Source organism: Pan paniscus, chromosome 23, assembly GCF_029289425.2.
Source record: "Pan paniscus chromosome 23, NHGRI_mPanPan1-v2.0_pri, whole genome shotgun sequence".
NCBI lineage: Eukaryota > Metazoa > Chordata > Mammalia > Primates > Hominidae > Pan > Pan paniscus.
Window position 1 is genome coordinate 29172571 of NC_085927.1, and position 23267 is coordinate 29195837.

The following is a 23267-nucleotide window of genomic DNA, read 5'->3' on the forward strand; positions in this document are numbered from 1 at the left end:
GCCCTCAGGACTTGGCACCCAGGTCTGATCTGGGTGGGCGTTTGTCCAAACAAGAAGTGAGCCAGAGCTGGACATCCAGGACCAGACCATACCACACAGAGGGCATGGGGACACTCTCCCAGGGCCTGCAGCCCTTCCCGGGGCTGCTCTTGGCAGCCCAGGCACCCTGGAGGATATGCAGTGCCTCTCTGCCCACCCACACCCCTCTGGGGCTGGCAGGGCCTGGAGTGTGCGTGGGCATGCAGACACATACACATCTAGCCCTTGGCTCTCCTCATTGGACCCCTTCAGACACTCCTTTCTCTTCACACTTTTATGGAAAAGGCACAAGTGGGGATGTCCTGCCCTGTGACTGGCCTTGGCTGGCCTGGCCCCTGTAGCACACGCTGGTGGAAGGAACGTCCGCAGTGCAGAAGGCGCTGCTGCAGACCGTGGGCTCACCCGTTCTCATTCCACCTGCAGGCGGACCAAGCCTGGGGTGGCGGGGACAGGCCCCACAGACTGAAGTGACAGGGGATGGAGAAGGGCTGGGACAGAGGGGACACAGCCACCTACCTGGCAAGCTAAGAGGTCGGGAAGAGTAGCTGCCACTTACGTGGGTTTAGACAAACAAGCAGGAGTTCACCAGGGTGAAGGGAAACGGGAGACCTGGCTAAAAGCAGGAAAAAGTACCAGCATGGGAGGGGGGGCAACAGCAGAACCCCAGGGAGAGTCAGATGGGGTGCAGCGCCGGGAGGCCAGCCAGTTCCCTGGAAGAGAGTTTGCAGGACTAAAGCCTAGAGCCTAGATTGCTGCAAAGTTTCCCAGAAGCGGCTGTTGAACAATAGTCACGGCTGGGCACGGTGGCTCACGCCTGTAATCCCAGCACTTTGGGAGGCCGAGGCGGGCGGATCACGAGGTCAGGAGATTGAGACCATCCTGGCTAACATGGTGAAACCCTGTCTCTACTAAAAATACAACAAAAATTAGCTGGGCATGGTGGCAGGCGCCTGCGGTCCCAGCTACTTGGGAGGCTGAGGCAGGAGAATGGCATGAACCTGGGAGGTGGAGCTTTTAGTGAGCCGAGATTGCGCCACTGCACTCCAGCCTGGGCGACAGAGCAAAACTCTGTCTCAAAAAAAACAACAATAGTCACACGGCCACATCTAGCTGGGAGGAAAGGTGAAATATGTTTTAGCTGGGTGGCCACGACTTGTGAAACATGAGGCCTGTATTTTTGCTGGGGCAGTGAGCATCCTTGGCCACATGCTGGGCTCCAGGGGGACGGCCAGGGGCATTGGCCAGGGAAGGAGCCCAGGAGAGCAAACAGAACCTGCATACTCACTCCCCTCCCTCCCAGTCCCATTTAATCTAACTGTGAAGACAGTGAAAACTAATAAGCCCACAGTAAGAGGGGAAATACTCGAGACTGCCATCAGTTGACCAGAAATTTTGGAAGAGTTTGAAGAATTTTTGGGAGACAGGAAGCAGATAGGATCAGGGCATAGTTAAGGGCACCCAGGCAGAAGCCACGGCCCTGAAGGAGCCCCCGGCAAGGGCAGGGATGGCTGCAGTTGCCAGCTTTAGCCCTGAGAGCAGCTTTGTGAGGCAGGCAGAGCAGTTCCCGGGAGGGCCCACCACAGTGGTCAGGGAGGCAGCAAACTGGCTCCGCCGTGCAGCTTTGGGCGGAAAGGCAGGTCCTGCCAGGAAAGAAACCAAGCAGAGTCAGTTAAAGGAGGTCTCCTGGTGGTCCTAGAGTGTTGTGGGGGAGGTTACAAACAGGTCTCCCACACACCTGGTGGGAGTGTGAGGTGACACAACCACTTGGAAAACAGTTCCCCAGTATCTCACAAAGCAGAACGGGTGCGTAGCCCATGAGCCAGAAAACAAGGACCCGTGTGTGCCAGAGTAGTGATACGAGAATATCCATGGGAGCATTGCCCTTAATCCCTTAATAGTGCTAACTAGAGTGCACACAAGTGTCCATCAACAATAGGCTGGATGAATGCATTGTGGTATATTCACACAGTGGAATACATGCAATGCAGAGCAACACACAGCTTGTATGAATTTTATAAAGGTAACAGCGGGTGAGAGGCACAAGCCCCTGAACTGTCTACTGTATGATTCTGTGGCAGATTGTATTTTCCAAAGATGCCACCAAATGTAGAGACATTCAAAGATATCACCCATTGGACATTCTCTTTTTCATTTTACTTTTGTAAAAATTGCGGGCGGTGGTGATGGTTGTACAACAATGTGAATGTACCTATTGCTACTGAACTGCATACTGAAAATGGCTAAGATGAGGCCGGGTGCGTTGGCTCATGCCTGTAATCCCAGCACTTTGGGAGGCCAAGGCAGGTGGATCACTTGAGGTCAGAAGTTTGAGACTAGCCTGGACAATTTAGCAAGACCCTATCTCTACCAAAAAACAACAACAAAAAACACATTTTTTTTTCATTAGCCAGGTGTGGTGGCACATGTCTGTAGTCCCAGGTGTTCAGGAGGTTGAGGCAGGAGGATCACTTGAGCCACGAGGTCAAGGCTGCAGCGAGCTGTGATTGTGTCATTGCGCTCCTGAGTGAGATCCTGTGTCTAAAAAAAGAATGTGGTAAAATATACGTGACATGCACTTTACTTTTTTTTTTTAACGGAGTTTTGCTCTGTCTCCCAGGCTGCAGTGCAGTGGCGCAATCTTGGTTCACTACAGCCTCCACCTCCCGGGTTTAAGCAATTCTCCTGCCTCAGCCTCCCTAGTAACTGGCATTACAGGTGCACACCACTACACCCAGCTAATTTTGTATTTTTAGTAGAGACGGGATTTTGCCATGCTGACCAGGCTGGTCTCGAACTCCTGACCTAAAATGATCCACCTGCCTCAGCCTCCCAAAGTGCTGGGATTACAGGCATGAGCCACTGCGCCCAGCCTCATCTTAACCATTTTCAGTATGCAGTTCAGTAGCAATAGGTACATTCACATTGTTGTGCAGCCATCACCACCGCCCATCTCCAGAACTCTTTTCATCTTGTAAAACTGATACTCCATACCCGCCAAACACTACCTCCCCAGTACCCTCCTGTTCCAGTCCCTGGCAACTATATCTACTCTCTGTCTCTATGAATTTGACTACTCTAGGTACTTCATGTAAGTGGAATCATACATGAGGTATTTGCCCTTTTGTGACTGACTTGTTTCACTAAGCATAATGGCCTCAAAGTTCATATATTTTGTAGCATGTATCAGTACTTCATGAATTTTTTTTTTTTTTTTGAGACAGAGTCTCACTCTGTTGCCCAGGCTGGAGTGCAGTGGTACAGTCTCAGCTCACTGCAACCCCCACCTCCCAGGTTCAAGCAATTCTTCTGCCTCCGCCTCCCGAGTAGCTGGGACTACAGGTGTGCGCCACCATACTGGGCTTTTTTTTTTTTTTTCGTAGAGATGGGGTTTCTCCATGTTGGCCAGGTCTCAAACTCCCAACCTCGAGTGATCCACCCATCTTGACCTCCCAAAGTGCTGGGATGATACAGGCATGAGACACCACACTCAGCCTTGTTGTTGTTGAGACAGGATCTGGCTCTGTCACCCAGGCTGGAGTGCAGTGGCCTGATCATGGCTCACTGCAGCCTTAACCTTCCAGGTTCAATCAATCCTCCCACCTCAGCCTCCCGAGTAGTTGGGACTACGGGTGCACGCCACCATGCCTTGGTAATTTTTTTGTATTTTTTGTAGAGAAAGTTTTGCCATGTTGCCTGGGCTGGTCTCAAACTACTGGGCTCAAGCATCCACCTGCCTCTGCTTCCCTGAATGCTGGGATTACAGGCGTGAGACACCATGCCTGGCCTTTCATTCCATTTTTTTTTTTTTTTTTTTTGAGACAGAGTTTTGCTCTTACACCCAGGCTGAAGTGAAGTGGCGCGATCTCTGCTCACTGCAACCTCCGCCCCCCAGGTTCAAGTGATTCTCCTGCCTCAGCCTCCTGAGTAGCTGGGATTACAGGCGCCTGCCACCATGCCCTGCTAATTTTTGTATTTTTAGTAGAGATGGGGTTTCACCATGTTGGCCAGGCTGGTCTTGAACTTCTGACCTCAGGTGATCCACCCGCCTCAACCTCTCAAAGTACAGGCATGAGCCACCGCGCCTGGCCCCTTCATTCCTTTTTAAGGCTGAGTAAAATTCCCCTATATGGTTATATTACATTTGTTTATCCATTCATCAACCGAAAGTCCACTTGGGGCCAGGGATGGTAGCTCGCGCCTGTAATCTCAACACTTTGAGAGGCCAAGGTGGGAGGACCACTTGAGCCCAGGAATTCAAGACCAGCCTGGGCAACATAGCAAGACCCCTTCTCTACAAAAAAAATTGGCCAGGCATGATGATGCATGCCTGTAGTCCCAGCCACTTGGGAGGCTGAAGTGGGAGGATCGCTTGAGCCTGGGAAGTTGAGGCTGCAGTTAGCAGTGATCGCACCACTGCACTTGAGTCTGGGTGACAGTGAGACTGCCTCAAAAAATGTTTTTAAAAATACAGTTGTATTGGCTGTTGCAAATGATGGTGTCATGAACATGGGTGTACAAGCATGTGCTGCTCTTATGATACAATGCTGATGTGCTCCCCATCAAAAGCTGGGGCCTATATTCCGTCTCCTTGCACCTGGGAAGGTTGTGACAGAAATGATGCTATGTGACTTCCAGGCTAGATCATAAGAGGTGATACAACTTGCTCCTCATCCTCTTTAGTGGCTCACTCTTGGAGCCCAGTCGCCATGTTGTGAGCAACTCAGACCAGACTTAGAGACCACATGTAGATGTTCCAGCTGGCAGCCAGCATCAACTACCAGATAGAGGGAAAGAGTTTTCCAAGCAACCCCAGCCTCTGTGACTATCTGAGCAAGAACCACCCAGGCGAGCCCAGTCAACCCCAGAGCCATGAGAGATGACAGAAATGACTGTTGCTGTTTCAGGCCACTGAGGTTTGGGGTGTTTGGAGTGCAGCCACTACATGCACCCTACAAAGAAGTCTGCCCTGGGATGGGACCCCCCACATTCCACAGCCACCTCCAAACACAGGACCAGAGACCCCAGGATCAGCAGGCCAAAATGACCATAAAGGAAGCCCAAGCTTGCCACCCTGTCAACCAGGAAGTCCCAGATGGGAGATAGTAATGCAAGAACAAAGGAAAACGTAAGCAACCTTGACGATGTGAAATAATAGTAAAGCTGATGGAAACGGGGAGGTAGAGCAGGAAGATTTCTTCATCTTGCACAGTGGGGTCCGTCATAAAATATCTACAGCAATAGAGGTCTGGGGCAGGTTCAGGCTCCACTAGGTGGCTGTAAGGTGGCTTGTTGGACGGACCCGAGTCACTGGTGTCACTAGTCCCTGAAATCACAGCATCTCCACTGCTCTGACAATGACAGGTTTAGAGGTTAGGCCCCAGCCTGCTGGGTATGCATTTCCTTTAGTGCTGGAGATGGACTCAGAATGCGTATGTGACCCTATGTGGGCCAGCAATTGGCCGGTGCAAGATTGCTGGGGATTCTGGGACCGGGGTCCTTATTTTCAAGATACAGCCATGTGAAAAAATGGCTCCTAGCAACACACGAAGAGGGAAACTCCGCACTCCTATTGCTTGGCAGCCATCCTTCTTCCATCACTAAGGGAACCAGCCTTAGGATAAAACTGAGGGGTGGAGCAATGGAAGGTACTCAGGTCTCTATCACAGTTTTTGTTTGTTTGTTTTTTGAGACAGAGTTTTGCTCTTGTAGCCCAGGCTGGAGTGCAATGGTACGATCTCAGCTCACTGCAACCTCTGCCTCTTGGGTTCGAGCGATTCTCCTGCCTCAGTCTCCCAAGTAGCTGGAATTACAAGCGCCCACCACCACGCCCAGCTAATTTTTTTGTATTTTTAGTAGAGATGGGGTTTCACCATGTTGGCCAGGCTGGTCTCAAACTCCTGACCTCAGGTGATCTGCCTGCCTCAGGCTCCCAAAGTGCTGTGATTACAGGTGTGAGCTACTGCGCCTGGCCCCAGCTAATTTTTATATTTTTAGTAGAGATGGGGTTTCACCATGTTGGCCAGGCTGGTCTTGAACTCCTGACCTCAGGTGATCTGCCTACCTCAGCCTTCCAAAGTACTGGAATTACAGGCATGAGCCACTGCGCCCAGCCTCTATGATGGTTCTGTAAAGCCTGTAAGCTGAACAGCCCTGGAGCCTGCCTTACCTCTGAACATCCACTGGCATGAGCCAATAAATTGCTATATTAAGACTGTTCTAGTTGGATTTTTTTCCTTTTTTTTTTTTTTAGACAGGGTGTCACTCTGTCACCCAGGCTGCAGTGCAGTGGTGTAATCATAGCTCACTGCAGTCTCAAACTCCTGGGCTCAAGCAATCCTCCTCTCTCAGCCTCCTGAGTAGTTTGGACTACAAGCACGTGCCACCACACCTGGTGAATTTTTAAATTTTTCTTTTGTAGAGACAAGGTCGTGCTATGGTCACCCCGGCTAGTTTAGAACTCCTGGCCTCAAGTGATCCTCCCACATCGGCCTCCCAAAGTGCTGGGATTATAGGCATGAGCCACCATGCCCAGCTGTTTCTTTCCTTTTTAAAACATTTTTTATTGAGATACAATTCACATAACATAAAATTAATCATTTTAAAGTTTATACTTCAGTGGCTTTAGTATATTCACTATGCTGTACATGCATCGCCACGATGTAATTCCAGAACATTTCCATTTCCCCAAGAGAAACCGCAAATCTGTTGGCAGTTATTCCCCACTTCTCCCCACCCCATGCCCTAGGTATCCACCAATCTACTTTCTGTCTTCGTGGATTTGCCTATTCTGGACATTTCATAGAACCGGAATCACACAGCATGTGGGCTTTTGTGTCTGGCATCTTTCTCTCCGTGGATTTGCCTGTTCTGGACATTTCATAGAACTGGAATCACACAGCATGTGGGCTTTTGTGTCTGGCATCTTTCTCTCCGTAGATTTTCCTATTCTGGACATTTCATAGAACCGGAATCACACAGCATGTGGGCTTCTGTGTCTGGCGTCTTTCTCTCCGTGGATTTGCCTGTTCTGGACATTTCATAGAACTGGAATCACACAGCATGTGGGCTTTTGTGTCTGGCATCTTTCTCTCCGTAGATTTTCCTATTCTGGACATTTCATAGAACCGGAATCACACAGCATGTGGGCTTTTGTGTCTGGCGTCTTTCTCTCCGTAGATTTGCCTATTCTGGACATTTCATAAAACTGGAATCACACAGTATGTGGGCTTTTGTGTCGGGCGTCTTTCTCTTAGCACAGTGTTTCCAGGTTCATCCACGCTGTAGCCTCATTCAACACCTCATTATCTGTGACGCTAAATAATATTCCTTTATTCTGTTTATCCATTTACCTGTTGGTGGTCATTTGTGTTGTTTCCATTTTTGGGCTATTGTGAATAGTGCTGTTATGAACTTTTTTTTTTTTTTTTTTTTTTTTTTTTTTGAGACAGAGTCTCGCTCTGTTGCCCAGGCTGGAGTGCAACAGCGTGATTTTGGCTCACTGCAACCTCTGCCTCCTGGGTTCACGCCATTCTTCTGCCTCAGCCTCCTGAGTAGCTGGGATTATAGGCGCCCACCACCATGTCCAGCTAATTTTTTGTCTTTTTAGTTGAGATGGGGTTTCACCATGTTGGCCAGGCTGGTCTCAAACTCCTGACCTCAAGTGATCTGCCCACCTTGGCCTCCCAAAATGCTGGGATTACAGGCGTGAGCCACCGCACCTGGCCGATTACTATAGTTTTGTAGTAAGTTTTGAAATGGAGAAGTGAGTCTTCTAACATTGTTCTTGTCCAAGACTGCTTTGGTTCTTCTGTGTCCCTTGCAGTTCCATATGAATTTTAGAATCAGCTTGTCCATTTCTGGAAAAAAAAAAAAGCTGTTGAAACTTTGATAGGTATTGCATTAAATCTGAAGATCTTAATGTTAAGTTTTCTAGTCCATGAATATAGAATATCTTTCCATTTTCTTTCAACAATGTCTTGTAGATTTTTTATAGCAGCCTTGCACTTTTTTAATTAAATTTATTTCTAAGTATTTCAAGACTATTCTTTTGATGCTGTATTTTCTTAATTTGATTTTCAAATTGTTCATTGCCAGTAGATAGAAATGCAACTGGTTTTGTATATTAATCTTGTATCCTGCAACTTTACTAAACTCACTTATTAGCTCTACCAGTTTTTGTGCAGATTCTTTAGGGTTTTGTTTTGTTTTGTTTTGACAGGGTCTCACTCTGCCACCCAGGCTGGAGTGCAGTGGCATGATCATGGCTCACTGTGGCCTTAATCTTCCAGGCTCAGGTGATCCTCCCACCTCAGTCTCCTGAGTAGCTAGAACTACAGGTGTGTGCCACCATGCCCAGCTAATTTTTTGTAGAGATGGGGTTTTGCCAGGTTGCCTGGGCTGGTCTTGAACTCCCGGGCTCAAGCAATCCACCCACCTCAGCCTCCCAAATTGCTGGTATTAAAGGCATAAGCCACCATGCCCAGTTTCTTTAGGGTATTCTTTATACAAGGTCATGTCATCTGCAAATGGAGTTTTACTTCTTTCTCTCCAATCTAGATGGCTTTTTGTTATTTTTTCTTGTCTAGTTGCCCAGCCTAGAATTTCTAGTACAATGTTAAGTAAGTGGCAAGAGTGGCCATCTTTGTCTTGTTCCTAATCTCAGGGGTAAGGCTTTCAGTTTTTTACCATTAAGTATGATGTTAGCTGTGGGCTTTTCATAGATTCCCTTTATCAGACTGTGCAAGTTCCCTCCTATTCCTAGTTTATTGCATGATTTTTATCACTAAAGGGTATCCTGACTTTGTTAAATTTTTTTTTTTTTTTTTTTTTTGAGATGGAGTTTCACTCTTGTTGCCCAGGCTGGAGTGCAATGGTGTGATCTCGGCTCACTGCAACCTCTGCCTCCCCGTTTCAAGTGATTCTCCTGCCTCAGCCTCTTGAGTAGCTGGGATTACAGGCACCCGCCACCACGCCCCACTAATTTTTTGTATTTTTAGTAGAGATGGGGTTTCACCATGTTGGTCACGCTGGTCTCAAACTTGTGACCTCGGGTGATCCACCCGCCTTGGCCTCTCAAAGTGCTGGGATTACAGGCATGAACGAACCACCACACCCTGCCTGTTAAAGGTTTTTGTCAAATTCTTTTGTGCCTATGTAGATGACCTTGTGGTTCTGTCCCTTTATTCTATTAATATGATGTATTACATTGATTAGGTTCTGTGTTTTAAACCAACCTTGCATTCCTGGGATAGATCCTACTTGGTCATGGTGTACAATCCTTTAACATGTTGCTGAATTTGGTTAGTTAGTTGTTTGTTAAGGATTTTTGAATCCAAATTTATAAGGGATATTGGTCTGTATTTTTATTGTGATGTCTTTGTCGGGCTTCACAGCATAAGTCAGTAAGTGTTCCCTCCTCTTCTGTTTTTTGGACACATCTGAGAAGTACTGGTGTTAGCCCCTCTTTAAACATTTGGTGGAATTTGCCAGTAAAGCCGTCTGATCCTAGGCTTTTCTTGCTAGAACTTTCTTTCTTTTTTTTTTAACTAGTAACTCCAAATTCATCAAATTTGGGAAGATTTCAGCCTTTATTTCTTACTAAGAATGAGGCATTTCTCTTGAATGTTTTCCTCATGTTGCTGCAAACCTTTTTTTGTTTGTTTGCCCTTTTTTTTTTTTTTTGAGATAGAGTCTTGCTCTGTTGCCCAGGCTGGAGTGCAGAGGCATGATCTCAGCTCACTGCAACCTCTGCCTCCTGGTTCAAGCGATTCTCCTACCTCAGCTTCCCAAGTAGCTGGGGTTACAGGCATGCACCACCATGCCTGTTTTCTGTTTGTTTGTTTTGTTTTGTTTTTTGTATTTTTAGTAGATACTGGATTTCACTATAAGGCTGGTCTCGAACTCCTGATCTCAGGTGATCCACCCGACTCGGCCTCCCAAAGTGCTGGGATAACAGGCATGAGCCACCATGCCTGGCCTGCTGCAAGCCTTTTAATGTCCAGAGCTATTTTTAAAAAGTTGATTTTTGAGTTTTTTCCCTTTTTTCATTGTTTTTGTGGAGGGGTGAAATTTGTATTTCTTCATCCTCCATCTTCATTGATGTCCTTCCTTAGCTGGGTTTCTGATAGGGCAGACAAAAATGCCCCAACTCCTAAGACACTTATTTAGTTATAAGGATGATGGTTTTCAAACTTTAGTGAACACAATTAACTAGGGGAGACGATTATAAATACACATTCCTAGGTCCCACCACAAATTCCAATGAGTTTGTCTGTGGCCTGGGAACCTGCATTTTGAAAGCACTGGATTACAAGATCTAAAAGTAATGAACAAATTGAGAGGTTGAGAGGAGGAGAGGTTGTCTAAATATGTTAACTTCACATTGATTTCATACAATAGAGCCAAAAGAAACTACACAGTTGAGAAATCAAGATGTGGGTTGTATGCTTTAGAATTACGAAGGCAACCACTGTAAGAACTAGAAACAAAAATAGTTAAGACAGGCCACCTTCAGGGAATGGAGTTGGAGTAAGACAGGGCAATTTTAAATTTTCTTTATAGTTTGAGCTTTCTTTCTCAAATACAGCTGTTATCTTTATAATAAAACAAACACAAAAATGACAAGAAAATCAGTAAAAGGGGACTATTGGCCAACAATTCTGTCTTCCCTTCCCAGTGCCTCTGCCAGCGTACTCATCCATCCACCAGCAGCTATGGCCCAGGGGCGTGCAGCCTGGCTCCTCAGAATGGCACATGGAGCTGGGCTCCTCCCAGGAGCCACATTCCTTCCCACCTCCCCCCGGAGGCAGGCATGGGCAACTGAATGCAAACAAGATGAAGAGGAAGGACACTGTAAACTAAACAATTGTTAGCTGCCAGACGCAGCCACAACCTGGAGTCACAGAGCCCTCCTGGACTCAGGGCCAAAAGAGACCTACACAAGGTCACATAGTGACCCAGTCCTTCCCAGAACCAGTAGTCTTTGGAGCTTAAAAACATAAGCATAGGCCGGGCAGGATGACTCATGCCTGTAATCCCAGCACTTTGGGAGGCCAAGGCAGGCAGATTGCTTGAGCTCAAGAGTTCGAGACCAGCCTGGGGAACACGGTGACACCCCGTCTCTACTGAAGTACAAAAGAAATTAGCCAGCGTGGCGGCGTGTGCCTGTAGTCCCAGCTACTCGGGAGGCTGAGGCAGGAGAATTGCTTGAGCCAGTGAGGCGGAGGTTGCAGTGAGCCGAGATCGTGCCACTGCACTCCAGCCTGGGTGACACAGTGAGACTCTGTCTTTAAAAAATAAAATAAAATAAATAAGCATAAATCTAAAACACTTTGCTTGGAAGCTGGCCTCAGGCTTAGCTTATACCATGAATTCATCTGCCAACTGTTTCAGAGGTCTGGGCAGAAGGGCTGCCCAGCAGGAACCAGAGGTCTGGAACAACCAAGTGGGGATGGCTGATTCTGAGGGAGGGATGGGCATGTGACAGCTGTGCCCTCTGAACTGTGGGGGAATGTGGCTCCCCTGACCCCTGGGCTCTGGGGGGCTGTTTTCTGGGTGAAGGTGATCCAGACCGTTCAGGCCAAAGCCCCAGTGCCAGAGACTCATTGTCCCTCCCACGGTGGAGATGTTCCTCTCTCAAGGCGCCCTGCATTAGCATGGGACGTTCTCCTCCACTCCACTGTGCCTGGAATCCATGTGGGCAGGGAAGAGGAGGGAGGCAGCTGTTAGTGGGAAGTGAGGCTGTGGGACTCCAGCGTTCTGGACAGTCCCAGCCCGAGGTGACACTACTCTGATGTGCTGAGTGGCTGACTTGGTAGGGAGTTAGTGTTTGGAGGTTTTCTCACAATTCCATGAGAATCCAGGGCAGGCCATGATAGTGGGGAAGGCTTTCACATGACGCAGCACTGGAGCTGGACCTGCTGGCTGGGCAAGCTTCAGACACAGGAGGGTGGTGGCATATCCTTTGCTGTAACAGGCAGAAAATATAATGATGTGACATGCCCCACCTCTGGCCCTGCAGGCCTTCTGAAACCAGCTCTAGGAGGCCCAGGGAACCCCACAGGCAACACCAGATTTGACCCCACCAAGGAGGCCATGACAAGTCCCAGTCCACAAGATGAACACTGTGCTCTTTAAAAAGAACTCCTGTCTTAGTTGTTGTTAGTTCCCAGCCAGTGAAGTCACAATGATGGTAGCAACAGGTACCATCACCTGGCACCTGCTGAGTGCCAGGCATGGTTCCCAGGGATGCACACACACAACGCTACCCTGCAGCCCCAGCCATCCATGTACCCCTGTGGAAAGGAAGGCACGGAGACACATCACGGGACTTGAGAGTGGCAGAGTCAGGATCTAGGCGGGCAGTCAGCTCCAGTGGGGGTTCACAGCCCCTCGCTACTCTGCCGTTACCTTCATCCATGAGAATGTGACCAGTCATCTCTGCAGCTGGAGGGGCCAGTAAAGTGCGAGACTCCTAATTCCAGCGCATATTTGCTGAATGAGAGAATGAAAATGTGTACCCACATACCTCAGGTACCTACAACAGACTGTCATTATAACTGCAAGAGACAGAGTGAAATTAATAGACACTGACATGTCCTCAGCAATTCCAACAAAGCAAATAGTGACAAGTACCCAAGTTAGTATGACCTACTAGTCTCCAAATCATAGTAACTGGTGGTCAAACTGAAGAGGCAGGACATTCCACAACAGTGTGGACGCACCAAAGGAATGGGCAAAAACACACAGCTCCCTCTTCTCAAAAGTATGTGTACTGGTTTTCTATGGCTGACATACAAATGACCATAAATTTAGCAACTTAATACATCCTAGCACTTTGGGAGGCCAAGGTGGGAGGATCACTTGAGCCCAGCAATTCGAGGCTGCAGTGAGCTATGGTCAAGCCACTACACTCTAGTCTGGGCGACAGAGTGAGATGTTGTCTCTAACAACAACAACAAAGCCCAGTTCGGGTGGTAAAGGTGGCATTTCATAGCGATGGGAAGGTGCAGGGTGATCCTGGCAGGGCACGTGATGAGAGTGTGGAGGCAGAGCCTGGGAAACCTCCATGTCAATATGATCACAGAAACAAGGAGCGCTCCATCGCAACTGGGGCAAAGTAGAAAACGCACTGAGGGACTGACCTGATGAAGGTGGAGGGTGCGGAATGCAATCCAAAGTAAAGAAGAGATGAGGGTGCAGAAAATTATGGGCAAGAAACAATGCTCTCAGGTTCTAGATTTGTGGTCTTAATTGAATCACAATTTGGAGAGGCTTATTTTGTTTTTATTTTTTTGAGATAGTCTCGCTCTGTCGCCTTGGCTAGAGTGCAATGGTGCCATCTAAGCTCACTGCTACCTCTGCCTCCCTGGTTCAAGCAATTCTCCTGCCTCAGCCCCCTGAGTAGCTGGGATTACAGGCATGCATCACCACGCCCAGCTAATTTTTGTTATTTTTAATAGAGATGGGGTTTTACTATGTTGGCCAGGCTGGTCTTGAACTCCTGACCTCAGATGATCCACCCGCCTTGGCCTCCCAAAGTGCTAGGATTACAGGCATGAACCACTGTGCCTGGCCGGAGAGTCTTAATTTATAAACTTTAAAACTTCAGAACACTAAAAAAAAAAAATTAAATAAAAAAAATATATACATATATCCATTTGGGCCACATGTGGTGGCTCATACCTGTAATTCCAGCACTTTGGGAGGCCAAGGCAGGAGGGTTGCTTGAGCCCAGGAGTTCGAGACCAGCGGGGGCAACATAGCAAGACCCCATCTCCACCAAAAAAAAATACAAAAATTAGCTGGGCGTGGTGGTGTGCACCTGTGGTCCCAGCTACTCTAGGGGCTGAGGTGGGAAGATCATTTGAGCCTGGGAGGCAGATGTTGCAGTGAGCTCAACCTGTCCCCCCGACAACAAAAATTTTGAGAATCTGTCTCAAAAAAAAAAATTTGTTTTGTTGAACCATGGTCTAGAGAATTATTAATAGTAAAGAAAATAGAAGTAAAAACTTATTTTTAATAATTGCTCATTTTTGTTTTCTAAATATAACTCTTTTATTTATTTTATACTATTCATTTATTTATTTTTGAGACAGGGTCTCACTCTGTCACCCAGGCTGGAATGCAGTGGTGGGATCACAGCTCATTGCACCCTTGACCTCCTGGGCTCAATCGATCCTTCTGCCTCAGCCTCCTGAGTGGCTGGGACTACAGGCATATGCCATCACACCCGGCTAATTTTTTTGTTTTGTTTTTTGAGACAGAGTTTTGCTCTTTTTGCCCAGGCTGAAGTGCCATGGCATGATTTCGGCTCACTGCAACCTCCGCCTCCCGGGTTCAAGCCATTCTACTGCCTCAGCCTCCAGAGTAGCTGGGATTACAGGCATGTGCCACCACACCCAGCTAATTTTGTATTTTTAGTAGAGATGGGGTTTCTCCATGTTGGTCAGGCTAGTCTTGAACTCCCAACCTCAGGTGATCCGCCTGCCTCGGCCTCCCAAAGTGCTGGGATTACAGGCGTGAGCCACCACGCCTGGCCAACACCCAGCTAATTAAAAAAGAAAATTTGGGGGATGGGCACGGTGGCTCATGCCTGTAATCCCAGCACTTTGGGAGGCCGAGGCGGGTGGATTACTTGAGGTCAGGAGTTCAGGACCAGCCTGACCACTATGGTGAAACCCCGCTTCTACTAAAAATACAAAAATTAGCTGGGCATGGGGGCACGCACCTGTAGTCCTAGCTACTTGGGAGGCTGAGACAGGAGAACTGCTTGAACTGGGGAGGTGGAGGTTGCAGTGAGCTGAGATCGTGCCACTGCACTCCAGCCTGGGCAACAGAGCGAGCGAGACTCTGTCTCAAAAAAAAAAAAATTTTTTTTTTTGTACAGATGGAGTCTCACTAGGTTGCCCAGGCTGGTCTCAAACTCCTGGCCACAAGCAATACCTCCCACCTTGGTCTCCCAAAGTGCTGGGATTACAGGCGTGAGCCACCTTGCCCAGCCAAATAAACTCTTCTAAAGATTGTTCCCAGGACAAGTTTAGGGCAAATGTTCCACAAACTACTACATGTAAGCACATGTGTGATTACGACTGAACTTTCACCTGATTTGTGAGGCTCCAAAGTAGCCTCAGAAGGAAAGAGCCGGGCCCCTCAAACTGCGGGGAGGTGAGTATTCCACGAGGAGCCAGTTTCTGTCTCGCATGGGTTGATGGCCATGCAGCTTGATTTCCTCTCTGAGTCAAAGGAATCTTGTCAGGGCCAGGCCCGCAGCTGCCCTCCTGTCTTGGAAAACTAAGAACTGCACCCCACCCCTGCAAGTCTGTCCATAGCCCCGGCAATGCCACGTGCTGCCTTCCTTTTCTGCATACTGGTCTTGGCCACCTGCCATCACCATGTGGCCCCAGTCACCTTCCATCACCATGTGGCTTCTCCCATGCCCTGGCCCTTGCCCCTGAGGCATTTAAGCACATCTCCACACCCGCTCAACACTGCAGTGCAGCCATTGCTGTGTGCTTCTGATCTCGGTGAGTTCGCATGCTCAAGAAGTCTTTGGCACAGAGTTTACGACCTCAGGCTCTCCAGTTCAATGGGCCTAGGTTCATCCCAGACCTGTTCTATTTACTAGCTAAGTGCAGTTGTCTTAACCTCAGTGAGCTCATCTAGTTATATACAGAATGGTGATGGCAATACCTACCTTATAACATTGGACTGATCCACCCAACAAGCATACCTTGGGCACCTTCCAGTGTTCTCTGTGTGGGGGTACAGCTGAACTGCCGCAGGGTGACAAAGGAACTAGAGCTGGGGTGGGGGGTGGGGGCTGCTGGGGCTGGCCCAGGCAGGACCTTCAGTGCCTGGCTAGGAGCCTTGGACTCTGTCCTCAGAGCAGTGGGAACCCACCGGAGGGCTTCCGTTGCAGGGTGGGAAGGGTGATGGGGTATGCCAGACTCATCCAAACAAAGCCACAGTCTTTGGGGAGGGGGCAGCAACTGGAGGCAGGGGGACTGCACAGGCAGCTATTTGCAAGGATTCTGCAGGCAAAAGTAGTGTGGGGGGAAATTGGGGATGAACTTGAAACTTAGGTGATGGGTGGGGATGTAAATTCGTTCAACCTTTATGGAAAACAGTACGAAGATTTCTCAAAGAACTGAAAATAGAACTACCATTCGATCTGGCAATCCCGTTGCTGGGTATCTAAAGGAAAAGAAATCATTACGTCAAAAAGACACCTGTATTTGTATGTTTACTGCAGCACTATTCACAATAGCAAAGACAAAGAATCAGCTTGAGTGTCCATGGATGGAAGAATGAAGAAAGAAAACATGGTATATATACACAATGGAATACTATTTGGACATAAAAAAGAATAAAATCATATCTTTTGCAGCAGCATGGATGAAACTGGAGGCCATTATCTTAAGTGAAACAAGCTGGACACAGAAAGACAAATACCATAGGTTCTCACTTGTAAGTGGGAGCTAAATAACATGTACATAAGGACTTAGAGTGTGAAATGATAGACAATGGAGACTTTGAAGGGTGAGGGGTGGGAGAGGGGTGGCTGGTGAGAAGTTACTTAATGGGTACAGATATTTGGGTGTTGGATACCCTAAAAGTCCACACTTCACCAATATACAATCTATGGATGTAACAGAACTGCACCTATACCCCATAAATTCATACAAATAAAAAAGAAATTTAGGTGATAAGAGCTATGGGCCTTGGTTACCAGTTCTGTGCATGTGCATGAGTGTGTGACTTGTGGCATCACACGGTGTCAGGGAGCTGATCGGGGCACTGGGAGAGGTGATAAACTAGAATTTGGAAATGCTGAATTCGAGGTGCCTGTGAGGTAGCAAGTGAGGAAGTCCAGCAGGCAGTGGGCTAGACATCTGGAATTTAGGAGAGATCTTAATGGAAGAAAAAGATTTGGGAATTAGGGTTTTCGGGGGGTAATTGGCAGAGAATTGAGGGAGCAGATGGTGTGGGGTTAATAACATGTGATCATATCTTCTTTTTTTTTAAATAGAGTCTTGCTCTGTTGCCCAGGCTGGAGTGCAGTGGCACAATCTTGGCTCACTGTAACCTCTGCCTCCCAGGTTCAAGCAATTCTCTGCCTCAGCCTCCTGAGTAGCTGAGATTACAGGCTACTCGGGATTACAGGCCTGGCTAATTTTTTGTATTTTTAGTAGAGATGGAGTTTCGCCATCTTGGCCAGGCTGGTCTTGAACTCCTGACCTCATAATCTACCCACCTCAGCCTCCCAAAGTGCTGGGATTACAGGCATGAGCCACTGCACCCGGCCCATATCTTAATTTTTTTTTTTTTTTTTGAGACGGAGTCTCACTCTGTCACCCAGGCTGGAGTGCAGTGGCGCGATCTCGGCTCACTGCAAGCTCTGCCTCCTGGTTTCGTGCCATTCTCCTGCCTCAGCCTCCCGAGTAGCTGGGACTACAGGCACCCACCACCATGCCTGCCTAATTTTTTGTATTTTTAGTAGAGACTGGGTTTCACCATGTTAGCCAGGATGGTCTTGATCTCCTGACCTTGTGATTCACCCGTCTTGGCCTCCCAAAGTGTTGGGATTACAGGCGTGAGCCACTGCGCCCAGCCCCATTTCCATTCTTGTTTCCAAAGGACTGTATCGGCTGTACTATCACCCCTGTAGGGACACTCCCTCAAACACCAAGGACTCCTTGGTATAACAGCTGCACTTTCAGTATCTGCTGATCAAGAAAATATATAATGACAAAAGTGCATTATAAGGTCAGCAATGTAGGTATTATTTTATAATTTTTTTTTTTTTTAAAGACAGGGTCTCGTCATGTCCAAGCTGATCTCAAACTCCTGGGCTCAAGTGATCTGCCTGCGTTGGCCTCCCAAAGTGCTGGGATTACAGGCATGAGCCACTATGCCAGGCCGAGCTCAGCAATATCTTAAGTGAGTCTGTATTTTATTTTTTAATTTTTTAAAATTTATTTTATTTATTTAATTTTTGAGATGGAGTCTCGCTCTGTCTCCCAGGCTGGAGTGCAGTGGCGCGATCTCGGCTCACTGCAAGCTCCACCTCCTGGGTTCACACCATTCTCCTGCCTCAGCCTCCGGAGTAGCTGGGACTACAGGAGCCTGCCACCACACCCGGCTAATTTTTTGTATTTTTAGTAGAGACGAGGTTTCACTGTGTTAGCCAGGATGGTCTCGATTTCCTGACCTCGTGATCCGCCTGCCTCGGCCTCCCAAAGTGCTGGGATTATAGGCGTGAGCCACCGCACCCAGCTGAGTCTGTATTTTATTAACTGCAATGGCATCTATATATATTTGGAAAATACAGTACTGTGTCCACATGCTCTGTGGAAGCTCTGTTATACTAATTTAATGATAAATGCAAATTACTGAGCTATCTCATCTCAGGAGGTATAAATTACTTTCTCTAATTGCTACCTTCAATGAATCTCTGTCAAATTTCCCATATTTCCCTTAACAATACTTTGGGCAGATCCCGTAAGTTCCCAAGCAGTTATTCAAAGTCCAGCTAGTTCAATCTCAAATACAGGGTAAGCCTTTGCCCACTCCCATCACCACGTGGGTTTATGGCTTAGGACACTTTAAGAGAACAGGTGGGATGTGCTGCCTCTGAATTCCCACCACTCTCCTTAGGGTCTCCCTTCTCTGATGTCAGGTCATGGAGAATGAATTAGGGAAAACGGCAAAAGTCTTTCCACGTACAGGGTACACTGGCTGTATTTTTCTCAGGCTAACACTAATTTAATTTTTTTTAAAATTGAGGTATACTTTACTTACAACAAAGTTCACCAATTTTAAGCACACAATTCAATTTTTGACAAATAACTACCACAATTATGATACAAAATATTTTCACTGCCGAGCCCACTTTGTGCTCCATGCAGTCAATCCTTTCCCCCAACACCTAGCCCCTAAGTACTCATCTGCTTTCTCTCACCACAGTGTTGCCTTTCTAGAATTTCACAGTATGCAGCCCTTGGTGTCTGGCTTCTCCTGCTGAGCCTGACAAATGTGAGACTCCTTCTTGCTGTGTGCAGCAGCAGTCTGTTCCTTTATTCTGCCAAGTGTTATTCCACTGTATGGATCTACCTGTTCCACTTTTTGTTTGTTTGTTTGAGACGGAGTCTCGCTCTGTCACCCAGGCTGGAGTACAGTGGTGCGATCTTGGCTCACTGCAACCTCTGTCTCCTCGGTTCAAGCGATTCTCTTGCCTCAGCCTCCTGAGTATCTTGGATTACAGGCATGCACCACCATGCCCGGCTAATTTTTGTATTTTTAGTAGAGACGGGTTTCACCATGTTGGTCAGGCTGGTCTCGAACTCCTGACCTCAGGTGATCTGCCCGCCTTGGCCTCCCAAAGTGCTTGGATTACAGGCATGAGCCACTGTGCCCGGCCTCCACTTTTTGACTATTATTCATAATGCTTCTATGAACATTTTGCTATAGGTAAGTCTTGTGGTGACATGTTTCTATGTCTCTGGTCTAAGTACCTAGCAGTAGGATTGCTGAGCTGAATGGTTAAGCGGTTACAACTTCATGAGAAATTACCAAAATGTTTTCCAAATTGGCCTAATAATTTTGCATTCATTCCTACCTGCTATATGTGAGAATTCTAGTTGCTCCACATCTTCATCAACACTTGCTATTGTTAGTCTTTTTAATTTGGGTCATTCAAGTGGACATGTACTGGTTTAGTGATGTCTCACTGGTGGTTTTGTGTTTCTCTAACAACAGATGATGGCCAAGCATCCTTCAGGTACTTATGTGTCATCTGTATTGTATTTCTTCTTTGGTGAAATATTATTTTGTTTGTAAATCAATCAATCAATCTATCTATCTGTCTATCTATCTATCTATCTATCTATCTATCTACTGAGACAGGGTCTCACTTTGTCACTCAACTGGAGTGCAGAGGTGCGATCACAGCTCACTGCAACCTTTACCTCCTGGACTCAGGCGACTCTCCCACTTCAGCCTCCTGAGCAGCTGGGACTACAGGCATGCACCACCACACCTGGCTAACTTCTTTGTTTTTTTTTGTAGAGATGGGGTTTTGCCATGTTACCCAAGCTGGTCTCAAACTCCTGGGCTCAAGCGATCTGCCCACCTCGGCCTCCCAAAATGCTAAGATACTGCATTCAGCCTGTTTGCAATTTTCTTATAGAGCCAAATGAGTTCTTTATGTATTCTGAGTAGAAATACTTTATGAGATATGTGTTTAGATATTCTCCTAGTCTGTAGCTTGTCTTTCATTGTCTAAATGAGGTCTTATTAAAAATTAATTTTCTCTGGGTTTATTGAAGTATAATTTACATTTAATAACACTCACCCTTTTTAGGCAGAGTTCTGTGAATTCTACCACTACAATCAAGATATAGAATTTTCCCATCACCCTCCCAAAATTTCCCTATACCCTCTTCTAGTCAATCCCCTCCCCTCAAATGCAACCCCTGGCAACCAACCACTGGTCTAATAGTGTCTTTTGAAGTGGTCAAAGTTTAAACTTTGATGCAGTACGATTAATCAATTTTTAAAATTATGTGTCTTAGTCTGTTTGTGCTGCTATAACAAAATACCTGAAACTGGATAATTTGTAAACAGCAAATTCATCACTTACAGTTATAGAGGCTGGGAAGTCCAAGATCAAGGCACCTGCAGGTTTGGTGTCCAGTGATGGCTCGCTCTCTGCTTCCAAGATGGTGCCTTGTTGTGTCCTCTTGAGGAAATGAACACTGTGTACTCACGGTGAAAGAGATGGAAAGGCATAAAAGGGCTAGCTGGTTCCTTCGGGCCCTTTTATAAGGGCACTAATCTATTCATGAAGTTGGAGTCCTCATGATCTAATCCCTCCCTAAAGTGTTAAAATCAGGTAACTTAAGTTCTCCAACTAGCTGTTTTTGATCTCTGTGAGGCCGTTCTGTACACTAACCTTTTTTTTTTTTTTTTTTTTTTTTGAGACGGAGTCTCGCTCTGTCACCCAGGCTGGAGTGCAGTGGCGTGATCTCGGCTCACTGCAACCTCTGCCTCCTGAGTTCAAGCAATTCTCCTGCCTCAGCCTCCTGAGTAGATGGGATTACAGGCAAGTGCCACCACGCCTGGCTAATTTTTGTATTTTTAGTAGAGACGGGGTTCTACCATGTTGGTCAGGCTGGTCTCGAACTCCTGACCTCGTAATCTGCCCGCCTCGGCCTCCTGAAGTGTTGGGATTACAGGCATGAGCCACCGCGCCCAGCCCCACTGACCTTCTTTCATGGGGAGTTCATATAAGTTTTTCCAAAGGCTCTGCAGGGTATCTTCAGTATAGAGTGTTCTGATATGGGAAACGAGCTCTAGCTCAACCTCCTTCACTCCCAACTCCAACTAGCTTTGCCATCAGTGTTACTCCCTATTGCTGTTTGCTCCACAGCCTCTTGCCTAGTGGATGGGGTCTGGCATTGGACAGCACAAGCAATGACAGGGAAGCCCCCTGAAGACCCCTGCCCAGAGGTCTCTGAGTTTTCTAGATTTCTTCAAAGCCAGGTATAAAGGCAGTCTAGCAAGCTCACACTGTCCAAGCAGACATCCAATCAGGGAAGATGCCAGCCTCTCTTTTTTAGGCATCTGAAGTCATTATGGTAACTCTCTTTGAGCTACACCCTGTTGGCTTTAGTAATAGCACCGCACCCTCCCTATTTCTGCACCCAGGAGGCTGCTTAAGGAAACTCTTACCCTTCCTCCCGCCCCATCCCTCCCCTGTTGCCCAGTTATGTAAGCCTGAGGGTAGGGTGGTGGTGGTTCGGAATGGCAGGGCTGGCTCTTCAGCCCTCTAACAATAAGCTCTGGGTGCTGCCATGTTGTGCTGCCTTTACAGTGTGGGATACTGAATGCCTCTGGGTACTCACCTTTGTGCCCTGACTCACTAATTCCAGGGTAACAGGAAAAGGCTCATTAAACGTCCCGTTACACACAGCTCTAATAAAAACAGCAATAATAACATCAAAACACTCACATAGTGCTTGCCAGGCACCAGTCTCTTTCTCTACTTATGTTAACTCATTTCCTCTTCACAACAACCCACCCCGTTAAGCAGGATCAGTAACCCCTTTGCACAGCTGAGGAAACTGAGACATAGAGGAGGTAAACTGCCCAAGGTCACAGGGACAGAGAGCCAGAGAGCTGCAATCCAATCGAGGGAGTTTGGCTGGAGTCCACGCTGCGCTGCTTTCCACATAGGAGAGGCAGAGAAAAGCTGCACCTGCAAGAGCGATGGTTTCGGCTGCGTATTTGGAATAACGAAGTCAGTGGTCAGGAGCAAGGAGAAGGCACACATCTCGGGCCTCATTTCTGTCCCTGAGCGCTCCCCCACACTGCGAGATCATGGCGGTGGAGGGGAGTCCCGCATCCTGACCCCCGGCCGCCGCGCACTGGGGGGCCCTCAACCTCTGGGTTACTTGGGGGCACGCAGTAGCCACCCACGGGGCAGAAAAGACGGGGGCGGTCAACTTTCTCCACTCCAGCCGCCTGGGGTCCCGCCATCCCTCAGCCAGGACGCTTGGCAGCCGCCTCTAGGCTAGGTGGCCACGAGTTGCGTGCGAGAGCGAGGGCTGCGCATGTGCGAGGCGTGCGTGGTGCGTGTGTGGCGCCGTGGGCTTCCGCTCCGACGTGGGGGACACTAGACAGCAACTGCCCCCCAAGTTCTCGTATCAGCTGCGGGAAGGAGAGAATGGTTCTGGTCAACCGAGTGTGGAAGGAGACCAAATGCTCAGCAAATGCACGGACTTGAGTCCTCATGAGCAGGGTGGCCATGGTGCGGAAGCAGCTGGCACGGCCCCCTCAACCCCGGACCCCTGGGGTCCTCACTGCCGACCCGCGCGTTCAGTGCTGCGCATAAATAAGATTTCCAATTAGAAGGCCTAGGTCCCAGCTCTGCTCCACACCGTGGCTTTGGGCCAGGCACGTCATAGCCCTGGAACTCTTTCTTCCCATTGTTGAGATGAAGAGGGTGCACGATATGTTCGACGCAGCAAGGTTAAATGGAAGGAAACGGGGCGGCCGCTTAATGACTGGTTGCACGCGCTTGCGTTGGGTGCTGCAGCCTGGTGCCAGGAAGGTGGGGCAGGGACCTTGTGGTGTAAGGAGTGGCGGTGAAAGTGCCTGGGGTCAGAGAGGAGAGGCAGGGGATGAGTTCTGAGTGGGAGGAGGGGGCAGCTCAGGTTTCGTCAAGT

General features: G+C 47.9%; 1 long non-coding RNA gene across 1 annotated transcript; it reads right to left on the bottom strand.

Moving 5' to 3' along the window:
* Positions 1 to 5494: 5494 nt before the first annotated feature.
* On the bottom strand, positions 5495 to 22654 carry LOC130541138 (uncharacterized). Its single transcript, XR_008955183.2, has 5 exons — positions 21945 to 22654; positions 20681 to 20795; positions 12331 to 12531; positions 11883 to 12004; positions 5495 to 7895 (listed from the first exon to the last, which is right to left on the bottom strand). It is a non-coding gene; the product is annotated as an uncharacterized LOC130541138 (long non-coding RNA).
* Between the last annotated feature and the right edge of the window lie 613 nt (positions 22655 to 23267).